Source organism: Terrapene carolina, unplaced genomic scaffold (assembly GCF_002925995.2).
Source record: "Terrapene carolina triunguis isolate 2854851 unplaced genomic scaffold, T_m_triunguis-2.0 Scaffold67, whole genome shotgun sequence".
Taxonomy (NCBI): domain Eukaryota; kingdom Metazoa; phylum Chordata; order Testudines; family Emydidae; genus Terrapene; species Terrapene triunguis.
In genome coordinates, this window is record NW_020664418.1 from 40,975,996 (window position 1) to 40,985,360 (window position 9,365).

The following is a 9,365-nucleotide window of genomic DNA, read 5'->3' on the forward strand; positions in this document are numbered from 1 at the left end:
ATGCATGCATTGCTAATTTGGATGGTGCTTTTTGAGAGATGGACACCTGTTCTGTAGAACATGGACTGAGATCCATTTAGCAAAGCACCACCAGACATTCACTCAAAACCAACTAGCTTCCAGTGCCTGGTTTCTAAAGTTGAAGAGGGTTTTACAAAATACACAGTAATTCTCTTTTATGATTTCTTTTATATATTGACTTCATCCACAACCCCAGCTCCACATATGAACTTTGGAAGGCCAGATCTGAAATGGACAGATTGGTTGGACCCATCACATATTAATACACTTACTAATAAGAGCAAACATGTCCTGTAAGATAATTTCCTTCTAATGTGGCAGCAGTTGGTAGCGATGGACCATACTAATCCGAGTTAGTGAAGAGAGATGGGAAAATGTTTTTTTCCTGCAGTAGATAGCATGCGATTTCCTTGCTAACCCGCCTCCTCGCTCTGTGATTTTCATGACTTTTTTTTCTTCCCATAAGCAGATTGCCATCTGCCATTGAACAGGCGATCAGAGCTCTGCAGTTGGTAAAATGTCAGTGGGAAAAACAATGCAAGGAGGTTGATTAGGGCAAGTATCTCTTGTGAGCCACAGTGATGTCAGGCCAAAAACCCTCATCGCTTTCCAGCTGTGCCGCCTTGGCAGTGCCTCAGTTTGTAACGTGGATGTCATTGCAAACGGAGACTGGAACAAAGGAGCTGCCGTGGGGGAGAGAGATCCAGGGGCTGGTTAGTCCAGTGCCCTGTCTCCAATTCGGTGGTTTTGACATGCAAACTGCAGTCACAGGGATGTGACTGCAGCTCAAGTCGACATACCTGAACTAGCTCTAATTTAGCTAGCTCAGGTCCTGGAACAGTGAAACTGCAGCAGTGTGGGCTGTTCATTGAGCCCTGGGTCATTGCTGAGGGAGCTAGCCCGCACAGAAGCACGCACTGCCCTAGGGTGCTCCGGGACCCTTGCTCAGGTATGTCTTCTCGAGCTGCGATCACCCTCTGTGGTCACAGTAAAAACATACCCACCATCAAGTAAGTTTCACTCTGAATTTCAGGGTTCGTTGGACACCCCTCTTGGAAAGCAGAACTTGACAGCTGGTTTCTATGGGCACATCTACGCAGCCTGCGGCAGCAAGCCTCCCAGCCTCAAGACTCGGGCTTGAGGGACTTGTGCTATCAGGCTCAAAATAGCTGTGTGGACGTTGTGAGTCAGACTGGAGCTTGGGCTCCGAAGCCTAGGAAGACCAAACTGCAATCTCAACGCACTGTCCACAGAGCTATCTTTAGCGGTGCATGGTAGTATGAGCCCCCGGGAGCCTGAGTCTGTTGAGCCAAGGTGGAAAGCTCGCTGCTGTGTAGACATACCCTATGGGGTCTGAGCATAAAAGGCAAGACCTCCTGGAGTTCTAAATCTGTCTCTAAAGCCTCGCCTATATTTAGAATTAGTCCTGATTCACCATTGGTGGCTAGCAAGCGGCACTGGAGCAAACCTCAAGTGTAGACAAGGAAAACTGCTATTTGCACAATTGGCTTTACTCTGGTTTCCAACAGGAACGAGCTCAACTTGTGCAAACTGGGGTTTTCCTTCTTACGCTTTGGGCTTTGGACTAGTGCAGCTACTTACCACAGTTTTATCATTATCATTTCACATTCATTTTGCATTTCCCGCTTGTGTAGGGAAAGCCCCTGGCGGGCCGGGCCGGTTTGTTTACCTGCCGGGTCCGCAGGTTTGGCCGATCGCGGCTCCCACTGGCCGCGGTTCGCCTCTCCAGGCCAATGGGAGCTGCGGGAAGCGGCAGCCAGTACCTCCCTCGGCCCGCGCCACTTCCCGCAGCCCCCATTGGCCTGGAACGGCGAACCGCGGCCAGTGGGAGTCGCGATCGGCCGAACCTGCGGACCCAGCAGGTAAACAAACTGGCCAGGGGCTTTCTCTACACAAGCGGCGGCCCCAGTTTGAGAACCACTGATTTTGCAGTAGCCCCTGGAATTATTTATTATGTGTATTGTGATAGTGCCTTGGGAAGCCTATTGTACTGTGCAAACAGGGCCCATTGCTCAGTGCAAACCGAGTAAGAGACAGTCCCTGCCCTAAAGAGTTCACAATCTCAATAGACAAGACAGACAAAGGGCTAAGGGGAAGGGGCAGACCCTACAGGCACAGTGAACAGTGTGATGATCAGTAAATGGCATGTTGGAGCCACCATTTTTGTTGTTGGGTATTTCAGCTTTGTGTGTGTATGTGTGTTTGGGGCAAGGGGCTGGTGGGATGGGATTAGCCAAATGGAGAGACAAGGAGAGGAAGAGGGGACATGGAAGGGTGGAGGAAGAAGAGGACCACGGGGTGTGGGGGGGAAGGCAGGGGGAAATGAGCAGATGGAGGGGTGAGGGAGTAGAAGGAAGTGGGAAGGGGGAGCCAATCAACCCAGGGAAGAGAGTGTCCATCGTAAAAACTGTAAAAAGTCCTTGGCTGCTGCTGTCAAAAAATCATGAGACCAGCTTCAAAATCATGAGCTTAAACATCTGTCTGTATATATTGGGTTCGTTTTGTCTTCTGGTTTTGGTGTTTTTAGGTTACGCTCAGGGCACGCTTTCAAGTTTTTTTCGGCAACCACGAGAGCTAGATACTCAGCTTTCACTTTAAAACAAATGTGATTCTAAACTAATAACAGGACTGTAGGCTCTGAGGGTTTAAAACCCCCACCGAGTATCCTTAGGCTGGGTCTACACTACAGCGGGGGTCCGACCTAAGATACGCAACTTCAGCTACGTGAATACCGTAGCTGAAGTTGCGTATTTTAGGTCGGCTTACCTGGCGGTGAGGACGCGGGAAAGTCGACCGCTGCCGCGCTGCCGCCGACTCCGCTGCCGCCTCTTGCCGAGGTGGATTTCCGGAGTCGACGGCAGAGCGATCAGGGATCGATTTTACCGCGTCTTCACTAGACGCGGTAAGTCGATCCCCGATAGACCGATTGCTACCCGCCGGATCGGCGGGTAGTGAAGACATGCCCTCAGACTCACGGTCGCAGTGGAAGTGCTGCCAGCACTGAGTGAATGACCAACCCTGCCCTGCAGAGCTTACTGTCAAAAAGACACTACATATCAGGTGCATGAGGCAAACAGGCGTGCGGGCGCAGGGAGGGGCTAACAAAAATAACTGAATATGCACAGTTCCTAGCCTGAGCTCTTGTGAAAATCTGGCTGCTTGTCTTGGTGTCTAACTGGTAGCCGTGCCCTTCTGAAACTGGCTCTGAATGTGGAGTGCTCAGTGTTTTCGAAATCTGGCCATCCACCGTGGGGCGCATTACTTTTCCCATCTGTAAAATGGGGATAATGATACTTGAATGCTGTGAGGATTAAAGCTTACAAAGCACTTTGAGACTGTAACATGCCTATTATTATCATAGCCCTTAGCAAAAAAACATAGTGGGATTTTACACTCAGGGTCCAAATCTCTGCAGCTTCTAGGAGCATGACGTATACCACACCTTTGGGCCAGTACACCACTGGGGCAGGCTTTAGTTATTTTAAATCTTCCCTTTTCTGGGAGCGGGACCCTTGTTTGTCTTATCTGAGTGTTTGTGGTCAAAATGACCAAACATGCTCAGCCTGGTGCCAATTAGCCTGACTGGTGTGAAAATCTGGTTGGATGCTGGGAGAGGAGGCTGGTCCCAGCTGAGCCTTATTAAAGGAAGGCGGCATGCTCTTAAAAAAAAAAAAAAAAAAGCAGAGTGTTTAGGAAAAGGTTGGTAGAGTTATACAGGCTGGGGGTGTGCGTTTGAGTCAGCATCCAGGATTTAGCAAGCCCTTTATTCTCTGGCACAAAGCAGCAGCAGTAGTAGTGAAGGTTTAAAAAAGAAAAGGATTGTGAGTAGCGGAGGAAGAGAGACTTCAATGTAGGGAACAAAAAGGGTGGGGAGAAAGCTCCCCAGCATGTGGGGAAGGAGGGAAGTTGCTTAAGGCAGAAAGAGACAGAAGTGGCTTGGCTGCAGCAGTGTCTCTCAAAGGGTGTGTGTGGTATTTAATGTCCACCTGTTAATCTGGCCCTGAGGGGAAAGCAAAGGTTGAGTTCTTTGCTTGTTTGCTGGGACCTTCCTGGAAGTTGGCTGAAATGGGGGAGAGTGGAGTGAATGAGTATATTGTGTAGGGGAGTGGTACAAGTCTGAGTCCCTTTCTGCCGCTTTATAGCCTACACTGCACAAAGGCAGGCCCTGCCATCCAGGCTGGTCACTGAACACTGTAAATAGGGGTAGGTTTTGGGTTCTGCTGGAATGTGGTGGAGTGGGAGAGCTTCCAGGAGTCCACAGTGGAAAGGACCCAGCATTGATTTATTATAAGGTAATATAGGCCCCAGGTAGGACTGGGACCCATTGTGCTAGGGGCTGTACAGCCTGGAGGTCAGTGTTAGGTTGAGGAATAGGGACCGTTGGCTTATGATTCTCAAGGTGAGTTGGGTAGTTGGTGGAGATGGCAAGATGGAATTCCATTGAGCTAGTACTAAGAAAAATCAATCCTGCTTATTTTTACAGCTTTCATTTGCGTGACTTGACAAAATGTATTGTACTTCCCCTCCCCCTAGTGACTCTATTCTTGTCATACCAAATAGTTGCCATAAAAGTAAAATTCTCACCCCCCACCCCTTCCTTGAGACTTGGCTATTGTGCCTTTCACCAGCGGCACTCTAAAAGGAGAGGTCAGAGGGGAAACGTTCACTATAATCCTACATCCCAAAGGTCTTTGCAATAGAGGAGGAAACTGAGGCAGAGAGGGGGCAAAGGATCAAAGTCACTCAAAAGGTCAGTGGCAAAGTAGAGACTAGAACACAGATCTCCTGACTCCCAGCTCAGTGCCCATCTATCAACTAGATTACGGCTGAGACCCTGATCATGCAGATGGATGGGCTGGTGTGGTCCTTATCCCTATAATCACATGTTCATTTCACTTCTATTTTGGATTAAAAATACTAAATTTCCTTCCCTTTGCTGAGTTAACCTTTGACCTGTGACCTCCAGTGTCCCAGAGAGGGTCCTCCTATAAGCCCTCGCTACGGTGAGTCATTCTTTTCCCTTGGCAGGAAGGCGCAGGGCAGGCCTTGTCTCAATTTGTCAGCATTCCAGTCATTCATAATCATCTTATTACAAAGTATCCTCTTTCTAGGATCACAAAGTGCCCTGGGATGTGAAGGCACCTTCCAAGTAATGCTCCCCTGCTCCTTGCTGTACTTGGCATTGCTGTATGACTCATGGGAGCTCTTAGGGAAGTCCCTGTAAATGTACTAAGGGATTGGACATTTTTTTTTTCTGGTGTGGATATACTGCCTAAGATCTGGCCGCCTGGCTAGCCCACCCCTCTGCGTTTTGTTTTGTTTAAGATAATCACAGTTTTTAACGGCTGCTGATGGTTTGTCATGCAAAACCTCTCCCTCTCAATTGCATACAGCTGTCTGTAGCTCCTTATTGAAACGGAAAGGTGCAGCAGTGGTAAAAACACCAACAAAGACAGTGCTATCCCATGCACACCCATCAATATGCAGCCTTGACTTTAACCACTGATGAATGACCAGCTCTGATAATGATCCAGTTCAGAGCCTCCTTTCCAGGAGAATCCCAGGGATCAGCACAGAGGGTTGTTATTCGGAATAGTTAATTACCAATTTGATATTTAAAGCTGACAGCAAAGTCAAAGTAGGTCAGTGCACTAATGGTCATCAACGGTGGTAATGACCAATTTCCTTAGAATTATTGCTGGTTGAAACTGCAATCAACGGCTCCCAAAAGCAATTTTTTATTTTTAAATTGGAGTCAATATGCAATGGGCTGCATTAGCAAATAAGACCCTATCGGGCAGTGTGCAGCTTTGCTTCTAATTGGGAGATGGGAATAGTTGTGATAGAAAATGTTAGGGGCAAACCACATCTTCCAGTGGAAACCAGCTTCTGTCATTTTAAACATACGGATTATACCTGTTAGAAGTTCTGCCTATGGCCCATGAGGCTCCTGGGTCATGGCTTATGGAAGGCAGGGGGACACCATTTGCTGGCTACATACATCCCAATGACCCATCTATTGTACTGTAGTCAACAATCCCTTCCATGACTGCACACTCCAGTCCAGGACTTAAGGGGACCCTATGTGTTTAATAGAACTGGTTGGAAAATAGGAGGAAAAAAGCTTTTTTTGAACAGTTTTAGAAATATTCTGATCAGCCTTAATTAGTCTGGGAAATGAAGAGTCAGGGAGAGCTACAGAATCTGATCTGTGCCTGCCAGCTTCAGTAAAGAATCCCTTTTACAGGCATTCAACTGAGTCCTGTTTACCCCAATGCCATCACCTTCTAGCCACAAGAGTAGGTAAGGTTCACAACACATTTTCCCCCCACTCTATTCAAACAGCACGACTGGTGCTGTCTGCAGCTGAACGGGTGTGAACCGGTGCTTGCTAACATAGCTGCCTTGCAGTGCATCCTTTTGTTTTTGTCAAGCGACTTCCCCACTGTGTGGCAGCCAAAAGGGTCAATTTTGCATTAATGGAAGTGTTGACGTGCTGACACTTTTGTATCACTCTTGTTTTTAAAGCAACTTGTGAAAGTAACACACACAACATAATCCCGCTGAGATCTAGGAACCTCATTGCACTGGCACAGTCCAGGCCAGCGAAGCATGTATTATTATTTATATTACAGTAGTGCCTAGCAGCTCCAATCATGGACCAGGACCCTCTCCTGCTAGGCACAGTACAAACATAGCCAAAAAGACAGTCCCTACCCCGAAGATCTTACAATCTAAGGATATCCAGCCGAGGGCTCGCATGCTTCACTCATTCATCCCCTAAAGCAGAGAAATGGGTTTTAACTCACTGGGGGCAATCGTGTATTATAGATTTTTGGGTCTCTGCCTGAAAGGTGATGTGAACTTGAGACTGAGCTACAGGTTATCTTTCTAGGAAAACAAATTCAGTGCTAGGTTGTCAACCCTGGAAACTGAAGTGGGGCACCGGAGAGGCAAGTTTCCTCACCTTGACCTGTGCAGGGTTCGAGGGCTGACAGAATAACTCCATCACCATTCAGTTCTAGGCCTCTCTGCTCAAATTGCCATAGAGGGGGCCAGTTAAAGTGATATGGACGTGCATCTACTAGGAATTGGACTTGAGACCAGCAACTCATGTCACATAATAATACCTTTCTTGTTACTGAGTTGGACCAGATTTGAACACATGACCTAGAGATGAAAGGCACCATAGTCCATTACCCACCCCCTGAGGCAACCAGTCTCCTTGTGTTAGGAAACTAAGGCCAGACTACTACCCTTCCTTCCTCAGGTTTAACCTCCCTCTCCCCCTTCCAGTCCTCATTGCCTGCTGGGCATGACCAGAATAAAAGGGGGGAAGCAACGAGAGCCATATGCTGAGCCTCTAAACCATTATGCAGTGCTGTAGTGTGAAGCCAGCGGGAGTCTGCCTTCAAATGGGAGAAGGCTACTCAGAGGCCCTGAGAGAGAGTGTTGTGGAGAGAAACCTGGATGAAGTTGTACCAAGTTAGTGGGTTGGCTTGACAAGAAATGGCAGAGTGTTAACATTTGCGGAGAGAGGGACCTGCAGCTGTCAAAAAATCATGAGGGGGTGCGTGCGTGCGTGTGGATCATGCGCAGAATGGGAGGGAAGATTGCGGATGGCAGTAAGAGCAACACCAGCTCTTCCTTCCCCTGGCAAAGCCCCGACGGTGAAGCGGTGATGGGCAGGTTCAACCACCTCTGGCAGGAGCAGCAGGGCCTGGCCTTGAAGGCAGCTGAGCTGGAGCAGCCTGAGCACAGCCTAGTCATTGAGGTGTGGCATAGTGGGCGGGGTGCTGGAGGAGAGTGCCGTCGAGGACGTCCTCCCTGCCCTGGAGAACAACAAAGAGCAGGAGACCCTGAACCAGCAGCTGCAGAGGAAGGGTCAGGAGCTGAATGAGTTCTGGGAGAAGCGCAACATCCACCTGATGAGCGAGGGCAAGAGCCAAGACGGGTTCTGCTGGGGTCCTGGCTTCCTAGTAGGGAGCCCGGGGGGGGTGGACCTGGCTTGTGGTCATGTCTCGACTCCTCCCCCTGCTGAGGCTTAACTTTATTATTGGGTGCCGCTCTTGTAATCCTTTTTGTTAGAGAAACGTTTGTATATTAAAAACAAAATGTCATGGAGCACAAGGCCACTTCTTCCCTCCTCCAACACCAGGCTGCATGTACAGTGCCTGTGGAGAGAGACACTGACTTGGGCTATATACTTCTGCACTCCTCATTCTGAGCCACTTGTTTTCACGCCGGTACAGTCCCCTTCTTCACACCACCTTTCCATGGGGCAAGATGCTAAGACAGCTGGGAAGACACAACCTCTTCCGAGTTGGCAGTGCTGTTTTATAACCAGAATCTGGGTGAAATCTGGGAGGGGAAACCCTTAAACCCTACCAAAACAGGATGCTTCACTACACATGCTTCTCCCCGGGGGAACAGCAGGAGAGAACGGACAACCAGTGACAGATGTGTCATCACGTTGCTTAAGGCACTATTGGAAGCTGCTCCGAAACTATGTTGAGCTCAGTACAGAAACCTATTTAGAAGAAAATGGAATAGAGCTGCCTGTCCCCTTAGAATCATCTTCAATCCCCTTCCTAGCATAGACTGGGTATAACCCCCCTGGCATCCTAACTTTTGGCCAACCCAAGGAACAAGGGATTTTCCATTTTACTGTCGTCCTGGCTGTGTTGAGCTGACAAACCAGTAACATCAGAAGTCAGCAATGCTGCAGCTTAATGCTGACACTTCTCAGGGTGGGGGTGGGGTGTAGGTGAACGTGCCTGGGTTCCCCTCTCTCTTTATCCAATAGGTACATAATTAAAGGTAAATAGCCTCCGGGGCCTTCAGAGTTGCTGCCCCAAATGTATTTCTAAACTTGGATTAGTCAAACATGACATTCTCCTGTTCGGAAGAGCTCAGATTGAACAGAGCCTGACAAACAGAGCATTCTTATGGCGATGCCCCTGCGCATTTCTTATCTCAACTTGTTCTGAGCCTTGAAGGCACCAGCCTACTTCCTCTGGCAGCCCCAAAGCTCCTTGCCTGCAAAGTCACGTGCTAAATCCGCACAGAATCAACCACAAAGGAGAGGTGGGGTGTCTCAGGTGCCATTTCTAATCTCTCTTTACGTCTAGCTCACTCACTCAAATCCAACCCAGATCAGTAGTGAAGGGAAGCCATGACCCTGGGATGACTGTGCGGTTGTCTGTGTGAAATGTGTCAGCAGGCCTCAGTCCAGGTGCTGGTAGACTGGTGTCCCCCCCAACAAGTATCAGCACCTCAAATAGCAAAAATGGGCACTCTTGCTTCCAGTCTCAGCAAAAGAA

At 48.7% G+C, this 9,365-nt stretch overlaps 1 pseudogene; it reads left to right on the forward strand.

Annotated features, from left to right (window-relative positions):
* The first annotated feature begins 7,633 nt into the window (after positions 1-7,633).
* LOC112109591 lies at positions 7,634-8,090 on the forward strand (annotated as a pseudogene).
* Positions 8,091-9,365: the final 1,275 nt, after the last annotated feature.